This window comes from Bombina bombina, chromosome 6, assembly GCF_027579735.1.
Source record: "Bombina bombina isolate aBomBom1 chromosome 6, aBomBom1.pri, whole genome shotgun sequence".
NCBI lineage: Eukaryota > Metazoa > Chordata > Amphibia > Anura > Bombinatoridae > Bombina > Bombina bombina.
Genome location: NC_069504.1, coordinates 1096425429 through 1096445956, shown reverse-complemented (window position 1 = coordinate 1096445956; position 20528 = coordinate 1096425429). Strand labels below are relative to the sequence as shown.

Genomic DNA, 20528 nt, shown 5'->3' with positions numbered 1-20528 from the left:
CTTTTGGCCGCCCGCTGGTATTTAGAATCAGCCAGGAAAGGGTCTAACGCTCACTTCCCTACCGTGATTCCAGGCTACCACAGATCCCCTTACGCCAAATGCATATCCTATCTTTTCAATGGGATCTGCCTAACGCTGGTATTTGGAGTCTTGGGAGAAGTGAGTGGTAGACCCTCTATCGACAAGACTCCTAACGCCAAAAAAAGTCAGTAGTTAAGAGCTTTATGGGCTAACGCCGGAATATAAAGCTCTTAACTACTGTGCTCTAAAGTACACTAACACCCATAAACTACCTATGTACCCCTAAACCGAGGCCCCCCACATCGCCGCCACTCTAATAAATTTTTTTAACCCCTAATCTGCCGACCGGACACTGCCGCCACCTACATTATCCCTATGAACCCCTAATCTACTGCCCCTAACATCGCTGACCCCTATATTATATTTATTAACTACCTAACTACACTTATTAACCCCTAATCTGCCGACCGGACCTCGCCGCCACTATAATAAATGTATTTACCCCTAAACTGCCGCACTACTGCCTAGCAAACACTAGAATAAATAGTATTAACCCCTAATCTGCCCTCCCTAACATCGCCGCCACCTACCTACAATTATTAACCCCTAATCTCCCGCCCGCACCGTCGCCGCTACTATAATAAAATTATTAACCCCTAAACCTAACTCTAACCCTAACACCCCCCTAACATAAATATAATTTATATTAAACGAAATAATATTCCTATAATGAACTAAATTATTCCTATTTAAAACTAAATACTTACCTATCAAGTAAACCCTAATATAGCTACAATATAATTAATAATTACATTGTAGCTATTTTAGGATTTATATTTATTTTACAGGCAACTTTGTATTTATTTTAACTATGTACAATAGCTATTAAATAGTTAATAACTATTTAATAGCTACCTAGTTAAAATAAAGACAAAATTACCTGTAAAATAAATCCTAACCTAAGTTACAATTAAACCTAACACTACACTATCATTAAATTAATTAAGTAAATTACCTACAATTACCTAAAATAAAATACAATAAAATAAACTATTCTATAATACAAACCCCCCCACTAAATTACAAAAAATAAAAAAGAATAACAAGCAGTTTAAACTAATTAGACCTAATCTAAGTCCCTTAATAAAATAAAAAAGCCCCCCAAAATAAAAAATTCCCTACCCTATTCTAAAATACAAAAGTAATCAGCTCTTTTACCAGGACTTAAAAGGGCTTTTTGTGGGGCCTTGCCCCAAAGTAATCAGCTCTTTTACCTGTAAAAAAAAAAATACAACCCCCCCAACATTATAACCAACCACCCACATACCCCTACTCTAACCCACCCAAACCCCCCTTAATCGTATTGAACTCGCATTCTATTGGCTGATCGGAACTGGATCAGCCAATCGGATTTTTTCTACCTTAATTCCGATTGGCTGATAGAATTCTATCAGCCAATCGGAACTGAAGGGACGCCATCTTGGATGACGTCCCTTAAAGGAACCTTCATTCGTTGTTAGTCTGCCGGGGAAGGAGGATGTTCCGCGTCGGCGGGATGAAGATGGATCCGGAAGAAAGAAGATAGAAGATGCCGCTTGGAAGAAGACATCACCCGGATGGAAGACCTCTTCTTTGCTGCTTGGATCAAGAATTCGCCCGGATGGAAGACCTCTTCTTTGCCGCTTGAATCAAGACTTCTACCGGATGGAGGACATCTTCTTGCTCCGCTTGGATGAAGAATTCGGCTCGGCTGGGTGAAGACGACTCAAGGTAGGGAGATCTTCAGGGGGTTAGTGATAGTTTTTTTTTAAGGGGGGTTTGGGTGGGTTAGAGTAGGAGTATGTGAGTGGTGGGTTGTAATGTTGGGGGGTATTGTATTTTTATTTTCATGCAAAAGAGCTGATTACTTTGGGACAAGGCCCCGCAAAAAGTCCTTTTAAGGGCTGGTAAAAGAGCTGATTACTTTTGTATTTTAGAATAGGGTAGAAATTTTTTTATTTTGGGGGGCTTTTTTATTTTATTAGGGGGGTTAGATTAGGTGTAAATAGTTTAAACTGCTTGTAATTCTTTTTTATTTTTTGTAATTTAGTGTTTGTTTTTTTTTGTATTATAGAATAGTTTATTTTATTGTATTTTATTTTAGGTAATTGTAGGTAATTTATTTAATTAACTTAATGATAGTGTAGTGTTAGGTTTAATTGTAACTTAGGTTAGGATTTATTTTACAGGTAATTTTGTCTTTATTTTAACTAGGTAGCTATTAAATAGTTATTAACTATTTAATAGCTATTGTACCTAATTAAAATAAATACAAAGTTGCCTGTAAAATAAATATAAATCCTAAAATAGCTACAATGTAATTATTTATTATATTGTAGCTATATTAGGGTTTATTTGATAGGTAAGTATTTAGTTTTAAATAGGAATAATTTAGTTAATTATAGGAATATTATTTCGTTTAATATAAATTATATTTATGTTAGGGTTAGGTTTAGGGGTTAATAACTTTATTATAGTAGCGGCGACGGTGCGGGCGGGATATTAGGGGTTAATATTTGTAGGTAGGTGGTCGCGATGTTAGGGAGGGCAGATTAAGGGTTAATACTACTTATTATACTGTTTGCGAGGTGGGAGTGCGGCGGTTTAGGGGTTAATACATTTATTATAGTGGCGGCGAGGTCCGGTCAGCAGATTAGGGGTTAATAAGTGTAGTTGGGTAGCGGCAGCGTTGGGGGGGGGCAGATTAGGGATTAATAAATATAGGGGTCGGCGATGTTAGATTAGGGGTTCATAAGTATAATGTAGGTTGCGGCGGTGTACGGAGCGGCAGATTAGGGGTTAATAGTATAATGCAGATGTCAGCGATAGCTGGGGCGGCAGATTAGAGGTTAATAAGTGTAAGGTTAGGGGTGTTTAGACTCAGGGTACATGTTAGGGTGTTAGGTGCAGACTTAGAAAGTGTTTCCCCATAGGAAACAATGGGGCTGCGTTAGGAGCTGAACGCTGCTTTTTTGCAGGTGTTAGGTTTTTTTTAAGCCAAAAATGTCCTATTGTTTCCTATGGGGATATTGTGCAAGAGCACGTTTTGCCAGCTTACCGCTACCGTAAGCAACGCTGGTATTGAGGGTGGAAGTGGAGCTAAGCTAGGCTCAACGCACCCTTTTTTGAGCCTAACGCAGCCCCTCAGACAACTCTAAATACCAGCGTTGTTAGAAGGGTGCGTTGGCAAAAAAAGTAGCGTTAGCTACACGGTTTTTTCCGACAAAACTCTAAATCTAGCCGCAAGTGAGGTAAAAAGGGGTAAATTAATAGAGGGAATTATTTTGTGGCAAGGATGAGTGTAAATTTAAATTTTATGGAAACTTAACAATGGCAGCTAAAAATACAGAATTGGTCTACTGAGTTTTGAATAATATACCATATTTTGTGTAAGACAATTTGAAAAGGAGGACAAAATGGCCACCTTCTCCAGTAGAATTCAGGCTAATAAGAGAATATGAGAAGCCTGTATGTTAAGCTTACTGTGATCTAAAAAGAGAGTTAGCCAATACTACAGGGTTCAAGAAAACTCTAGTGTCAATGGTCATTACATGTAGAGTTTGTATTAATGCCTATGGATTTTGTGCAGAACAATATCATATGCTAAGAGTATTCTTAGAAGAGCAGCAACACTACCAAAGTAGTGATACACCAGGGTAATATCAGTGGAGAATGATGGAGTATACATAGTCTCAGGAAATACATTTAAATGCTATCTCTCTGAGGGGGCCCTAGAAAAATAGGAAATTGAGCACCAAAAATTATTGCCAATTTGTTTCTGAAAAAACATTATTAAGAATAACAATCATCAGCAAAAGGGAGTAAACCTAGAAATGAGCACTCAGATAGGTCAAAGGACTTTGAGGGGGCAGGTGTTTAGGAGAAGGGAGATACAAGAGAAAACAATGCTTTTAAGTCACATTTATTGGTAAAAGAGAACATTGTGAAGACTGTAGGTATCTCAGAGTGTCAAGACAGTTGGAAACCTTCAAATTCTTCAAAACTGCTGACAGAAGCAAAGCTAATCAATGTTATACTGGGGGGTAGTCAGGCTCATTAGGAGTTTGAGGCAGTTAGAGGGGCCAGGGGTGTGGATAATGACAAAATATATCAGGGAACATTGTTGTACAATGTCAAAGATGTTAGCAATTTGAAACACATCATATCTAAGTTGTGCAGGTACCAGAGAGGTATGATGGAATATGATGTAACAATAATAGTGTGTGCTAAAAGAGGTAAAAATTAGTAATATTCACGGCCACCACAATATGGATGTCACTAATTTGTAAGCTATTCAACAAGGAGGTTTATGACGCCAATAAAGGGTAATGATGGATTGGATTCACATAAGATATTCCAGATAAGAGCTTGAATGGTAAGGACCAGTATATTTAGACGCATAGTATTCTTTACCAATGTTAGTCTGCTTAAACAGCACAATGTAAATTATGCCTGTACACTTTACATTACATTAGTTTGGAATGATTGCAGACCTCTGTAACACAGACAATGGATAAAGGGATATAATACCAATTTGCTAAATCACTTGAAAGTAATGTAGCAAAACTGGAAAAAAAAACTGCCAAAGAGATATCACCTAAACATCTCTAGGTAATAAAGGAAGATATTTAACCTCAAAATTTCTTCAGCTCGCAATACTAAGTGTGAATAGCTATCCTTCAGCTACTGTCAGGATGTAAAAAAACAACAAAAAAAACCCATAATTTATGTAAGAACTTACCTGATAAATTCATTTCTTTCATATTGGCATAAGTCCATGAGCTAGTGACGTATGGGATATACAATCCTACCAGGAGGGGCAAAGTTTCCCAAACCTCAAGATGCCTATAAATACACCCCTCACCACACCCACAATTCAGTTTAAAGAATAGCCAAGTAGTGGGGTGATAAAGAAAGGAGTAAAAAGCATCAAAAAAGGAATTTGGAAATAATTGTGCTTTATACAAAAAAATCATAACCACCATAAAAAGGGTGGGTCTCATGGACTCTTGCCAATATGAAAGAAATTAATTTATCATGAAAATTCTTACATAATTTATGTTTTCTTTCATGTAATTGGCAAGAGTCCATTAGCTAGTGACGTATGGGATAGTAATACCCAAGATGTGGAACTCCACAAAGTAGTCAATAGAGAGGGAGGGATAAAAATAATAACAGCTATTCTCCGCTGAAAAAAATTAATCCACAACCCAAAATATAAGTTGATTCTCATAAGAAAGAAAAAACTTAAACATAAGCAGAGGAATCAAACTGAAACAGCTACCTGAAGAACTTTTCTACTAAAAACTGCTTCCGAAAAAAGCAAATACATAAAAATACAATACAAAAAAATTAGTAAATGTATGCAAAGAAGACCAAGTTGTTGTTTTGCAAATCTGATCAACTTAAGCTTCATTCTTAAAAGCCCACGAAGTGGAGACTAATCTAGTAGAATGAGCTGTAATTCTCTGAGGCGGGGCCTGACCCGACTCCAATTAAGCCTGAAGAATCAAAAGCTTTAACCAGGATGCCAAGGAAATGGCTGAAGCTTTCTGACCTTTCCTAGGACCAGAAAAGACAACAAATAAACTAGAAGTCTTCCTGAAATCTTCAGTAACTTCAACATAATATTTCAAAGCTCTCACAACATCCAAAGAATGTGAGGATCTCTCCAAAGAATTCTTAGGATTAGGACACAAAGAAGGAACAACAATTTCTCTACTAATGTTAGAATTCACAACCTTAGGTAGAAATTTAAATGAAGTCTGCAAAACTGCCTTATCCTGATGGAAAATCATAAAAGGAGATTCACAAGGAAGAGCATATAATTCAGAAACTCTTCTAGCAGAAGAGATGGCCAAAAGGAACAACACTTTCCAAGAAAGTAGTTTAATGTCCAAAGAATGCATAGGCTCAAACGGAGGAGCCTGTAAAGCCTTCAAAACCAAATTAAGACTCCAAGGAGGAGAGATTGATTTAATGACAGACTTGATATGGACCAAAGCCTGCACAAAACAGTGAATATCAGGAAGCTTAGCAATCTTTCTGTGAAATAAAACAGAAAGAGCAGAGATTTGTCCCTTCAAGGAACTTGCAGACAAACCTTTATCCAAACCATCCTGAAGAAACGGTAAAATTCTAGGAATTCTAAAGGAATGCCAGGAAAATTTACGAGAAGAATTCCATGAGATATAAGTTTTCCAAACTCGATAATCAATCTTCCTAGAAACAGATTTACAAGCATGTAACATAGTATTAATCACTGAGTCAGAGAAACCTCTATGATTAATGATTTGAGATCCTGATGGCAAAACGGACCTTGAGACAAAAGGTCTGGTCTTAAAGGAAGTGGCCAAGGTTGGCAACTGGCCATCCGAACAAGATCCGCATACCAAAACCTGTGAGGCCATGCTGAAGCTACCAGCAACACAAACGATTGTTCCATGATGATCCCATGATGATCTTGGAGATCATTCTTGGAAGAACTAGAGGCGGGAAGATATAAGCAAGTTGGTAACACCAAGGAACTGATAATGCATCCACTGCCTCCGTCTGAGGATCCCTGGACTTGGACAGGTACCTGAGAAGTTTCTTGTTTAGATGGGAAGCCATCAGATCTATTTCTGGAAGACCCCATATCTGAACAATTTGAGAAAACACATCTGGATGGAGCGACCACTCCACCGTATGTAAAGTCTGACGGATGAGATAATCCGCTTCCCAATTGTCTACACCTGGGATATGAACCGCAGAAATTAGACAGGGGCTGGATTCCTCCCAAGAAAGTATTCGAGATACTTCTTTCATAGCTTGAGGACTGCGAGTCCCACCCTGATGATTGACATATGACACAGTTGTGATATTGTCCGTCTAAAAACAAATGAACGGTTCTCTCTTCAACAGAGGCCAAATCTGAAGAGCACTGAAAATAGCACAGAGTTCTAAAATATTGATTGGTAACCTCGCCTCTTGAGATTTCCAAACCCCTTGTGGTGTCAGAGATCCCCAGACAGCTCCCCAACCTGAAATACTTGCATCTGTTGTGATCACAGTCCAGATTGGACAAAAAAAAGAGGCTCCTTGAACTATACGATGGTGATCTAACCACCAAGTCAGAGAGAGTCTAACATTGGGATTTAAGGATATTAATGGTGATATCTTTGTATAATCCCTGCACAATTGATTCAGCATACAAAGCTGGAGAGGTCTCATATATAAACAAGCAAAGGGGATCGCGTCCGTGTCTTTGAAGAAACAACACTAATTAATTTGTGTGAGATTCTGCAGAATGTAAAGACTGAGCTAGTACCAAGATATCGTCCAAATAAGGAAACACTGCAATACCCCATTCTCTGATTACAGAGAGTAGGGCACCGAGAATCTTTGAAAAAAATTCTTGGAGCTGTCACTAGGCCAAATGGAAGAGTGACAAATTGGTAATGCTTGTCTAGTAAAGAGAATCTCAGAAACTGATAGTGGTCTGGATGAATCGGAATATGAAGATATGCATCCTGTAAGTCTATCTTGGACATATAATAACCTTGCTGAACAAAGGGCAGAATAGTCCTTATAGTCACAGGAGGTCTTACTCTGAATCCTATTCGGTACCCTTTAGAGACAATACTCTGAATCCATTGATTTTGGACAGAATTTGCCCAAATGCTTTGGAAGAATCTTAATCTGCCCCCTACCAGCTGAGCTGGAATGAGGGCCGCACCTTCATGCAGACTTGGGGGCTGGCTTTGGTTTCTTAAACGGCTTGGATTTATTCCAACTTGAAGAAGGTTTCCAATTGGAACCAGATTCTTTGGGGAAGGATGGGGTTTCTGTTCCTTAGTTTGTCTAAAGGAACAAAAACGGTTAGAAGCTTTAGATTTACCCTTAGGTCTTTTATCCCGAGGCAAAAAACTCCCTTCCCCCAGTGACAGTTGAAATAATTGAATCCAACTGAGAACCAAATAAATTATTACCTTGGAAAGAAAGAGATAGTAATCTAGCTTTAGATACCATGTCAGCATTCCAATATTTAATCCACAAAGCTCTTCTAGCTAAAATAGCTAAAGACATAGGGGCCCATTTATCAAGCTCCGAATGGAGCTTGTGGGCCCGTGTTTCTGGTGAGTCTTCATACTCGGCAGAAACAGAAGTTATGAAGCTCCATAACCCTGTCCGCCTGCTCTGATGAGGAGGACAGGAATCGCCAGAGATCAACCCGATCGAGTACGATCGGGTTGATTGACACCTCCCTGCGGATTGGCTGCGAGTCAGCAGGGGGCGGAGTTGCACCAGCAGCTCTTGATAAATACAGCGAGGTCTTCATACTCGGCAGAAACAGAAGTTATGAAGCTCCATAACCCTGTCCGCCTGCTCTGATGAGGAGGACAGGAATCGCCAGAGATCAACCCGATCGAGTACGATCGGGTTGATTGACACCTCCCTGCGGATTGGCTGCGAGTCAGCAGGGGGCGGAGTTGCACCAGCAGCTCTTGATAAATACAGCGAGGTCTTGCGGACCTGGTCCGCACTGTCGGATGAGATCCGCAAGACCTTTGATAAATAGGCCCCATAGATTTAACATCAATTTTGATGATATCAAAAATGGCATCACAGATAAAATGTTGAAGCAAGCGAACAATGCTAGACAAATCAGGATCTGTTTCCTGCTGTGCTAAACTTTCCAACCAAAAAGTTGATGCAGCTGCAACATCCGTCATAAAAATGAGAGGCCTGAGGAGATAGCCAGAATATTAATAAGCTTTCCTTAGATGAGATTCAAGTTTCCTATCTAAGGGGTCCTTAAAGGAAGTACTATCTTCCATAGGAATAGTAGTACGTTTGGCAAGAGTAGAAATAGCCCCATCAACTCTGGGGACCTTTTCCCAAAACTCCAAACTAACTGCTGGCAAAGGATACAATTTTTTTAAACCTTGAAGAAGGGATAACAGAAGTACCAGGCCTATTCCATTCCTTAGAAATCATATCAGAAATAGCATAAGGAACTGGAAAAACCTCTGGAGTAACCACAGGAGGTTTATAAACAGAGTTTAAACGTTTACTAGTTTTAACATCAAGAGGACTAGTTTCCTCAATATCCAATGTAATCAACACCTCTTTTAATAAGGAACGAATATACTCCATTTTAAATAAATAAGTAGATTTTTCAGTGTCAATATCTGAGGTAAGATATTCTGAATCAGATAGATCCTCACCAGAGGAGGATAATTCAGTATGTTGTCAGTCATTTGAAAATTCATCAACTTTATGAGAAGTTTTAAAAGACCTTTTGCGTTTATCAAAAGGCGGGATAGCAGACAAAGCCTTCTGAATCGCTTCAGCAATAAAATCCTTTATATTCACAGGGATATCATGTACATTAGATGTTGAAGGAACAACAGGCATTGTACTATTACTGATGGATACATTCTCTGCATGTAAAAGCTTATTGTGACAACTATTACATACCACAGCTGGAGATATAATCTCCACAAATTTACAACAGATATACTTAGCTTTGGTAGAACTGTTATCAGGCAGCAGGGTTCCAACAGTAGTTTCTGAGACAGGATCAGATTGAAACATCTTGCAAATGTAAGAGAAAAGAGGCACATAGGAATGGGGTTTTAAATATTTAAATTATTTGGAGCCAAGTATGACGCACAACGCAGATGCACCCTGTGTAAGGAACTCGGTGTCAACTAAGACGCCGGAAATGACGAACATGCGTCACCGGACGTACCTTCGCGGCAAAAAATTATTGCGCCAAGAATGATGCAATAAACATCAGCATTTTGCGCCTCGCGAGCCTAATTTTGCCCGCGAAAATTTAGTGAAAAAGCAGTCAATCTGAAAAAAAGACTAAGCCCCAGGTAAGAAAAAATATTTTCCAAAATATGACCCAGATTACGAGTTTTGCGTTAGAGGCTATGCAGCTAGAGGCTATGCAGCGACGAGTTTCGGCCCTAGTATAGGCCTTTATCGAGTCTTGATAAAGGCCTATACTAGGGCCGAAACTCGTCGACTGAGTATTTGTAAGCCTATTTCCATTTATGTAATATTGTGTGAAGTAATCTGCACTATATTTTCCTTTTTCACATATTTTTAGGTGGACATCGTTTTTTTTTTTAGTTAATCTGGTTTTTATACAGGGAGTGCAGAATTATTAGGCAAGTTGTATTTTTGAGGATTAATTTTATTATTGAACAACAACCATGTTCTCAATGAACCCAAAAAACTCATTAATATCAAAGCTGAATAGTTTTGGAAGTAGTTTTTAGTTTGTTTTTAGTTATAGCTATTTTAGGGGGATATCTGTGTGTGCAGGTGACTATTAATGTGCATAATTATTAGGCAACTTAACAAAAAACAAATATATACCCATTTCAATTATTTATTTTTAACTGTGAAACCAATATAACATCTCAACATTCACAAATATACATTTCTGACATTCAAAAACAAAACAAAAACAAATCAGTGACCAATATAGCCACCTTTCTTTGCAAGGACACTCAAAAGCCTGCCATCCATGGATTCTGTCAGTGTTTTGATCTGTTCACCATCAACATTGCGTGCAGCAGCAACCACAGCCTCCCAGACACTGTTCAGAGAGGTGTACTGTTTTCCCTCCTTGTAAATCTCACATTTGATGATGGACCACAGGTTCTCAATGGGGTTCAGATCAGGTGAACAAGGAGGCCATGTCATTAGATTTTCTTCTTTTATACCCTTTCTTGCCAGCCACGCTGTGGAGTACTTGGACGCGTGTGATGGAGCATTGTCCTGCATGAAAATCATGTTTTTCTTGAAGGATGCAGACTTCTTCCTGTACCACTGCTTGAAGAAGGTGTCTTCCAGAAACTGGCAGTAGGACTGGGAGTTGAGCTTGACTCCATCCTCAACCCGAAAAGGCCCCACAAGCTCATCTTTGATGATACCAGCCCAAACCAGTACTCCACCTCCACCTTGCTGGCGTCTGAGTTGGACTGGAGCTCTCTGCCTTTTACCAGTCCAGCCACGGGCCCATCCATCTGGCCCATCAAGACTCAGTCTCATTTCATCAGTCCATAAAACCTTAGAAAAATCAGTCTTGAGATATTTCTTGGCCCAGTCTTGACGTTTCAGCTTGTGTGTCTTGTTCAGTGGTGGTCGTCTTTCAGCCTTTCTTACCTTGGCCATGTCTCTGAGTATTGCACACCTTGTGCTTTTGGGCACTCCAGTGATGTTGCAGCTCTGAAATATGGCCAAACTGGTGGCAAGTGGCATCTTGGCAGCTGCACGCTTGACTTTTCTCAGTTCATGGGCAGTTATTTTGCGCCTTGGTTTTTCCACACGCTTCTTGCGACCCTGTTGACTATTTTGAATGAAACGCTTGATTGTTCGATGATCCCGCTTCAGAAGCTTTGCAATTTTAAGAGTGCTGCATCCCTCTGCAAGATATCTCACTATTTTTTACTTTTCTGAGCCTGTCAAGTCCTTCTTTTGACCCATTTTGCCAAAGGAAAGGAAGTTGCCTAATAATTATGCACACCTGATATAGGGTGTTGATGTCATTAGACCACACCCCTTCTCATTACAGAGATGCACATCACCTAATATACTTAATTGGTAGTAGGCTTTCGAGCCTATACAGCTTGGAGTAAGACAACATGCATAAAGAGGATGATGTGGTCAAAATACTCATTTGCCTAATAATTCTGCACTCCCTGTACACCGAATTCTGACTCCTTGTTCCACACGTCTGTGGGCACTGTCCTTCATCTCTCCACACTCTCAAGGATATATCTACATATGGGACCACTGCAAGGAATATCCATATAGGTCTGGGTGACTATTTTCACTTTATTTTTGTGCACAGGCTTTTTTCATTAATTTTTTCACCACCAATTTTTTCACCTTAATTTTTGATTTTTGGAACTGAATTGCAATTCACAGTATGTTTTTTAACTGACATTTACTGACACGTTTTCATTGAGACTTTTTCACCACGCTGATTATTTTTAACACTTGTTATTTGTTGTATTTATCACATTGGTACCCTACCAATCTGTACCCAGGTCTGCGCAATAGATAGGCCACTTACCTGTGACCATTCATTGTTTTTATTTAACCTCTGTATGTGTTTTTAATTTGTTTTTAATTTGTTTACCAACCTTGTTTATTATTCTTCATGGATCCATGAGTTGCATTGTATATGTTTTTAGATTATGTATTAAATATTTAGCAATTTTAATTATATTGTTACTTATCCCTTTTTTGCCTCCGGTTTGGTAGGCGCTTGGGGGATCCCCATTATTCATTCTGTTGCTTAACCCTTGTACTGCTGGATTGCCATACCGTTACTGAACGCTGCCTGACTGACGATTCTATTGGTTTACCCCTGAACTGCTATACTGCTGGATTTCCATTGTTGCCAACTCCTGCTTGTTCCTGACCATTCTATTGGTTTACCCCTGAACTGCTATACTTCTGGATTTCCTTTGTTGCTGACTCCTGCCTGTTCCTGACCATTCTATTGCTTTACCCCTGAACTGTTAATCTGCTGGATTGCCTTCCTGTTACCGGATCCTGCCTGTCTTTACCATTCACTGCCTTCATCGTATTGCCTTGAAGGACTGCCCTGTCTGCGGGATTGGTGAGTACTGCTTACCTAATTTCACAAACTCACTCTGCTCTGGGATATTTCCTATCATTCCACTTGACGCGGGGATAAGAAGACTACTGGCCAAGTTTAGTCTGATAGAGGAATATCCCTCAAGCATCACATTATCAATTTTTATTAATTCTCTTGCTATCTTTATTCAAAAAAGTAGAAATGTAAGGTCAGGAGCCAGCCCATTTATGGTTCAGCACCTGGGTAGCGCTTGCTGATTAGTGGCTACATTTAGCTACTAATCAGCAAGCGCTACCCAGGTATGCTTACCTGATAAATTTCTTTCTCTTGTGGTGTATCCAGTCCACGGGTTCATCCATTACTTGTGGGATATTCTCCTTCCCAACAGGAAGTTGCAAGAGGACACCCACAGCAGAGCTGTCTATATAGCTCCTCCCCTAACTGTCAGGGTGCAGTGGTGACTGTCGTTTAAAAATAAAAAACACCTGCCTTAAAGTGACAGGGCAGGCCGTGGACTGGATACACCACAAGAGAAAGAAATTTATCAGGCAAGCATAAATTTTGTTTTCTCTTGTAAGGTGTATCCAGTCCACGGGTTCATCCATTACTTGTGGGATACCAATACCAAAGCTTTAGGACACGGATGAAGGGAGGGACAAGGCGGGAACTAAAACGGAAGGCACCACTGCCTGCAAGACCTTTCTCCCAAAAATAGCCTAAGAGGAAGCAAAAGTATCAAATTTGTATAGTTTAGAAAAAGTATGAAGCGAAGACCAAGTCGCCGCCTTACAAATCTGTTCAACAGAGGCCTCATTTTTAAAAGCCCATGTGGAAGCTACCGCTCTAGTGGAATGAGCTGTAATTCTTTCAGGAGGCTGCTGGCCAGCAGTCTCATAAGCTAAACGGATTATACTTTTGGCCTCTCCTCTGTCCAGAGTAGACAACAAACAATGCAGATGTTTGATGAAAATCCTTAGTAGCTTGTAAATAAAACTTTAAAGCACGAACCACGTCAAGATTGTGTAATAGACGTTCCTTCTTTGAAGAAGGATTAGGACACAGTGACGGAACTACAATCTTCTGATTGATATTCTTATTAGATACCACCTTAGGAAGAAATCCAGGTTTGGTACGCAACACTACCTTATCTGTATGGAATATCAGATAAGGGGAATCACACTGTAAGGCAGATAACTCTGAAACTCTTTGAGCCGAAGAGATAGCTACCAAAAACAGAACTTTCCAAGATAAAAGCTTGATATCTATGGAATGCTGAGGTTCAAAAGGAACCCCTTGAAGAACTTTAAGAACTAAATTTAAACTCCATGGCAGAGCAACAGGTTTAAACACAGGCTTGATTCTAACTAAAGCCTGACAAAACGACTGAACGTCTGGAACATCTGCCAGACGCTTGTGCAGAAGAATAAACAGAGCAGAAATCTGTCCCTTTAAGGAACTAGCTGACAATCCCTTCTCCAATCCTTCTTGGAGAAAGGATAATAACCTAGGAATCCTGACTTTACTCCATGAGTAACCCTTGGATTCACACCAATGAAGATATTTACATCATATCTTAAGATAGATTTTCCTGGTGACAGGCTTTCGAGCCTGAATTAAGGTATCAATGACCGACTCGGAGAAACCACGTTTTGATAAAATCAAGCGTTCAATCTCCAAGCAGTCAGCCGCAGAGAAATTAGATTTGGATGTTTGAATGGACCTTGGAGTAGAAGGTCCTGCCTCAGTGGCAGAGTCCACGGTGGAAAGGATGACATGTCCACCAGATCTGCATACCAAGTCCTGCGTGGCTACGCAGGTGCAATCAAAATCAATGAAGCTCTCTCCTGCTTGATCTTGGCAATCAGACGAGGGAGGAGAGGAAATGGTGGGAACACATAAGCCAGGCTGAAGGACCAGGGCACTGCTAGAGCATCTATCAGCGCTGCCTGGGGATCCCTTGACCTGGACCCGTAACAGGGAAGCTTGGCATTCTGACGATACGCCATCAGATCCACTTCTGGTTTGCCCCATAGTTGAATCAGCTGGGCAAATACCTCTGGATGGAGCTCCCACTCCCCCGGATGAAAAGTCTGCCGACTTAGAAAATCCGCCTCCCAGTTCTCTACTCCTGGGATATGGATAGCTGAGAGATGGCAAGAGTGAACCTCTGCCCATAGAATTATCTTTGAAACCTCCAACATTACCAGGGGGTTCATTGTCCCCCCTGATGGTTGATATAGGCTACAGTCGTGATATTGTCCGACTGAAATCTGATGAACCTGACCGCAGCTAGTTGAGGCCAAGCCTGAAGAGCATTGAATATCGCACTCAGTTCAAGAATGTTTATCGGAAGGAGGGCTTCTTCCTGAGTCCACGAACCCTGAGCCTTCAGGGAGTTCCAGACTGCGCCCCAGCCCAGAAGGCTGGCATCTGTCGTGACTATAGTCCACTCTGGCCTGCGGAAACTCATTCCCCTGGACAGATGGACCCGAGAGAACCACCAGAGAAGAGAATCCCTGGTCTCTTGATCCAGATTTAGCAGAGGGGACAAATCTGTGTAATCCCCATTCCACTGATTGAGCATGCAAAGTTGCAGTGGTCTGAGATGTAGGCGGGCAAATGGAACTATGTCCATTGCCGCTACCATTAGGCCGATTCCTTCCATACAGTGAGCCACTGATGGCCGAGAAGTGGAATGAAGAGCACGGCAGGAAGTTAGACCCGTGGCCTTATAACCGCCAGTAGGGACCCTAGAACCTTCATAAATATTCTTGGTGCCGTGGCTAACCTGAAGGTAAGATCCACAAACTGGTAATGCCTGTCTAAGAAGGCAAACCTGAGGAACTAATGATGATCTCTGTGAATCGGAATGTGGAGATAAGCATCCTTTAAGTCCACGGTAGTCATATATTGACCCTCCTGGATCATAGGGAGGATGGTTCGGATAGTCTCCATCTTGAAGGATGGGACCCTGAGAAATTTGTTTAGGATCTTGAGATCCAAGATTGGTCTGAAAGTTCCCTCTTTTTTGAGAACTATAAACAGATTTGAATAGAAGCCCTGCCCCTGTTCCTCCCTTGGAACTGGGTGGATCACTCCCATAACCAGCAGGTCTTGAACACAACGTGAGAATGCCTCTCTCTTTATCTGGTTTACAGATAATTGTGAGAGATGAAATCTCCCCTTTGGAGATGAAGCTTTGAAGTCCAGAAGATATCCCTGGGAAACAATCTCTAATACCCAGGGATCCTGGACGTCTCTTGCCCAAGCCTGGGCGAAGAGAGAGAGTCTGCCCCCCACTAAATCCGGTCCCGGATCGGGGGCTACTCCAGAGGCAGCCGCAGGTTTCTTGGCCTGCTTCCCCTTATTCCAAGCCTGGTTAGGTCTCCAGAATGGTTTGGACTGGGCAAAATTTCCCTCTTGTTTTGCATTAGAGGAAACTGAATCTGCGCCACTCTTGAAGTTTCGAAAGGAATGAAAATTATTCTGGGCCTTAACTTATTGGGCCTATCCTGAGGAAGGGTGTGACCTTTTCCTCCAGTAATATCAGAAATGATCTTTGAAATGGTTCTCAGATGCCAGAGGACTCTTCTAGGGAAGCTGGATGTCTCAGTCTGTATTAAAACTGCACAGTTAGAGTTCTAAAATAGGCCCCTCTCACCATGTACTGGATGTCAGAGGGGCCTTAAGAAAATACTCCTGGGAGTATCTGACTAGCCATGTGGAAACTAGGACCCAAATAAAGACTTATCTCCCTCAGAGAAAAAATGTCCTATTTATGAAATCTTGTAAACGTTTTGTCACTAAGTAATATGAGTATTAACATGAGTATTACCCTGTTTTGTAAACATGATCCCAGTCGCTGTTAAATCACTGCATCAGGCTTACCTCAATACACAAGGCTCTGCCAGCATTTTCTAGAACTTATTCATCTCTCTAGAAATAAAAATACTGAACATACCTCAAAGCAGGTAATCTGCAGGCCGTTCCCCCAACAGAAGTTTTCCCATATTCATCAGTTATGTGTGAGAACAGTAATGGACCTTAGTTACAAACCGCTAAGATCATCAGATCTCCAGGAAGAATTCTTCTTCTAATTTCTGCCTGAGAGAAAAACAGTACAACGCCGGTACCGTTTAAAAATAACAAACTCTTGATTGAAGGTAAAACTACACTAAGTCACCACATATCTCTTGATACTTCCTTTCTTGTCGGGAGTTGCAAGAGAATGACTTGGGGTGACAGTTAGGGGAGGAGCTATATAGACAGCTCTGCTATGGGTGTCCTCTTGCAACTTCCTGTTGGGAAGGAGAATATCCCACAAGTAATGGATGAACCCGTGGACTTGATACACCTTACAAGAGAAATGGGCCATCTCTTAAGCTTACATTAAATTCCTGCGTTTTTCAAATAAATATAGCAAGAGAACAAAATAAAATTGATAATAGGAGTAAATTAGAAAGTTGCTTAAAATTGCATGCTCTATCTATTTAGTATCCCTTTAATTATATTTATTTGTGATTTTTTTCAATTGAAAGGACACTACTGTACAAATACAAAAGTTTGGTAAACCATGTTCAATTCCTTTCATTCAGGACCTACTAACAGAACACATTTTCCAGACAACTATATGAAAGCACAGGTTGGTTTTTCCATACCAACTGAATCATTATTTTCCCATTTAGCTGTGAATATTGGGCTGTTAGATGTTTTTGAAGAATTGAGGTAAGAAAAGGTTAGAGTACACTGTATGCATCCTTGAACAGTAGAGTCTGTAAGAAGCGCTTGAAACTTTGAAAACTTTGTTGAGCAATGCAAAGCATTCCTTAAGAATGGGGCCATTTCAGAGAAGTCCTGTAAAATGACATAAGGGCAACAGAGTTATCGAGGGCCCTTAATATATATGTGCAGGATTCTATGTTTTATTATGGTGAAGAGAAGAAACCAGTGAAGGGATTGGCAGGTAAGGAACGACATGTACGGAAGGACAGTGTGGCAGAGGCATTTATTATGAATTGTAAAGGAGACAGATGGCAGCTAGAGATAAGAAAGGCTGGAATTGCAATAGTCAAGGAGAGATATAACGAGAAAGTGGATTAAAATCTTAGTTGTGTGAGGAAGTGTCAAATATCAGAGATGTTTTTAAGGTGGAAATGGCAGAAATTGTCCATATATATTGACTATATGTAAAAACTGAATGAAAGATATGAGTCAAGTGGTGAAATAATGTTATTATCAATATTTATTGAAAGGGTCAAAATTTTGGGGGTAATAAATGTGGTGACGACAGGGTTAGTGTAACTGCAAGGGAGCTGAATAGGGGTAGGTGATTCAAACCCCTCAATCTGAGATCCCTTAACAGCTACAAACTATCAATGCCCCTCATTTTGAAAGAGAATTGTCTGCTCTTTCAAATGGTATTGAAAGCCCCCAAAAGCTAAAATAAATAAATAATCAGAACACAGGGTTTTAATGTGGGGAGGGGATCTTTATTGACAAAAAATGTCTGATATGTAGCATGACTAACAGTATTTGTAGAACCCTGCTCTAACCTAGAAAGAAAACATTTCCAGCAAAGACAAAGAATATCTCATACTAGGAGTAATGATGACCCTGCTAATTCAGAAGTTTCTGTGTGCAACTAAGCTATACCCTGTAATACACTTAATGTGAACAGATAGCTGTGACAATACAAATAGATAAAACCAGGCTTTAACAAGAGCTAATTCTTATTCTTGTTTTTGAATAAGAATTGGCTCTTGTTAAAGCCTGGTTTCTTTAAGTGTAGTGGCAGTAGATGCAAATTATGCTCATTTGCCATGTTTGGCCTTGAATTTACCTCTCCATCAACAGGAAAGACATATCAGATTAGGCAATATTCTACATGCAATTCTTCTTTTGTAATATATCTCTTGACCTGCAGGGGGTATAATAAACAGTATGTAGGGCTCACTACCCACCTCCTGAAAGATCGCTTTTTGGAGCATCTTAGGTCAATTGATAACCTGGAGTCCACCACTCCCATATTGCTACATTTTAAAAAAGAACACAACTCAGATTTTTCCCTCTTGACATTCCAGTGTATCCAGTTTATCCCTAGACACCCCAGAGGTGGTAATAGAGAAAAAAAAAATCAGAAAGGGAGAAGTCTTTTGGATTTTTCAATTGGACACTAGAGTGCCGAGAGGTTTAAACTCTAAGTGGGATGTTAAGTTGTTTACAAAATAAATTTGATATGCTGTGTTTATCTTTAAAATCTACAATTTAATATTACAGCCTTTTCAGTTCTGAGTAAATAATGTTGAAGAAAATTGTATCCTCTGTTTACATTTGCCATAAATGTTTTATTTCACTGTACTATGTATTAATATTGTAATTTCTCTTCTTGTTTTTTTCTTTTATATGTCACTTTAGTGCACTTTTTTGCTGATCTATTGTACCCTATGAATATGTGTAATATGGCAATTAGTGACTTAAAGGGAGAGTAATACAGGTGTATATTTTAGTGAAAACTAGCCATTTAGCAACCATTGGTCATTGAGAAAGTTCAGTATTTTCTACATACGAATCATGTTTGACCACTTCTGTAAAGTGCACTCTCCTTTATGGATGCCGATGTTTTGGAGCTGATATGGAGCTATTATGCTGAATAAAGTGCTTTTTTGCTTTTACCACTGAGAGTCTGGAGTTAGTCCTGTGATACATCTGGAGACCAGGTGCCTCTTCCTGCTTGTTGTTTCGTCTACCTAGACTGTTACCTAATCAAGTGTGTATTGTTATAAGCCTTAACTTTGTAATTTTTTTGTATTTTTGATGGTATTTTCTGAATTTGTTTATCTCAATAAAAATGAATAAAATCCCCGATAATTTATGCTTACCTGATAAATTATTGACATGTGAGATTGAAATCCTGCCAACTAAGAGGAGGCAAAGTGCCCCAAACAACATGAGCTTTTAAACCTTTTATGACAGTGTTAATTTGCCTATATCAGAACAATGTTCTGATGTAAAGAAATTGAAATCCTGCGATCGTGCATGGATCACAAGATTCCAATGATGGGATCAGGGGGGCGTCTCTATGACGCTAGGCACGCCCTCTAGACAGTGATCGCATCCTGGAAGCAACGTTGGCTAGGACGTTCTATTCCGCCCCAACAGCGCTAAAGCCCGGCGCGGTTAGGACAGAATAGAACATCAGAACTGCGTTTAAAGGTTAAGCTATCTCACCTCCCTGCACTACAGAGATTAATGTATAGCCGAGCAGAGGAATAGAACAGACAAGTAAGAAAGACATAGCAGGGGAAGAAGAGGTGCAAATAAAACTGCCGCCAAAAATTTAATTTTTTAGCTGGGCGTGGTCTCGTGGACTCTCACCACCATGAAAGAAAGGAATTTAACAGGTAAGCATAAATTATGTTTTCTCTCATATAGTGGTGAAATTCTATGAGCCTTCATGTGTGGGATATAATACCCAAGCTGTGAAGTGCACGAGAAGGAAAGGGTGGGACAAAGGAAAAGGCAGTTCATAATGTGTACGCTAAACAAGTTCAGCCTTATGAAAAAGGGAAAGGGGGGATTCACGCGAGAAGGCTAGCAGCTCCGAAACTCTCCTAGATGAAGAAATGCTAAGAGAAAAGGAGCTTTCCAAGATAGAAGTTTAACATCTATACTGTGCATGCGTTCAAAAGCGGGACCCTGAAGAACAGAATAAGTAAATTTAGATCCAATTGAGGAGATATGGCTTTAACACAGGTTCTAACCAGAGCCTGTACTTAAGTCTGTGGTAACTTGGCTTCCCTATTAGAGAAACAAAACCGAGTGAGGCAAAATTCTACCCTTTAAGAAACTCGCAGATAGA

General features: G+C 40.1%; 1 long non-coding RNA gene across 1 annotated transcript in view; it reads left to right on the top strand.

The window, feature by feature from the left end:
• The window catches only part of LOC128664225 (uncharacterized), a 79292-nt gene extending 59755 nt beyond the window's left edge, over positions 1–19537 (top strand). The window contains exons 3-4 of the long non-coding RNA XR_008402933.1: positions 12331–12691; positions 17266–19537. This is a non-coding gene — a long non-coding RNA (uncharacterized LOC128664225). The remainder of the gene's footprint in view (positions 1–12330; positions 12692–17265) is intronic.
• Positions 19538–20528: the final 991 nt, after the last annotated feature.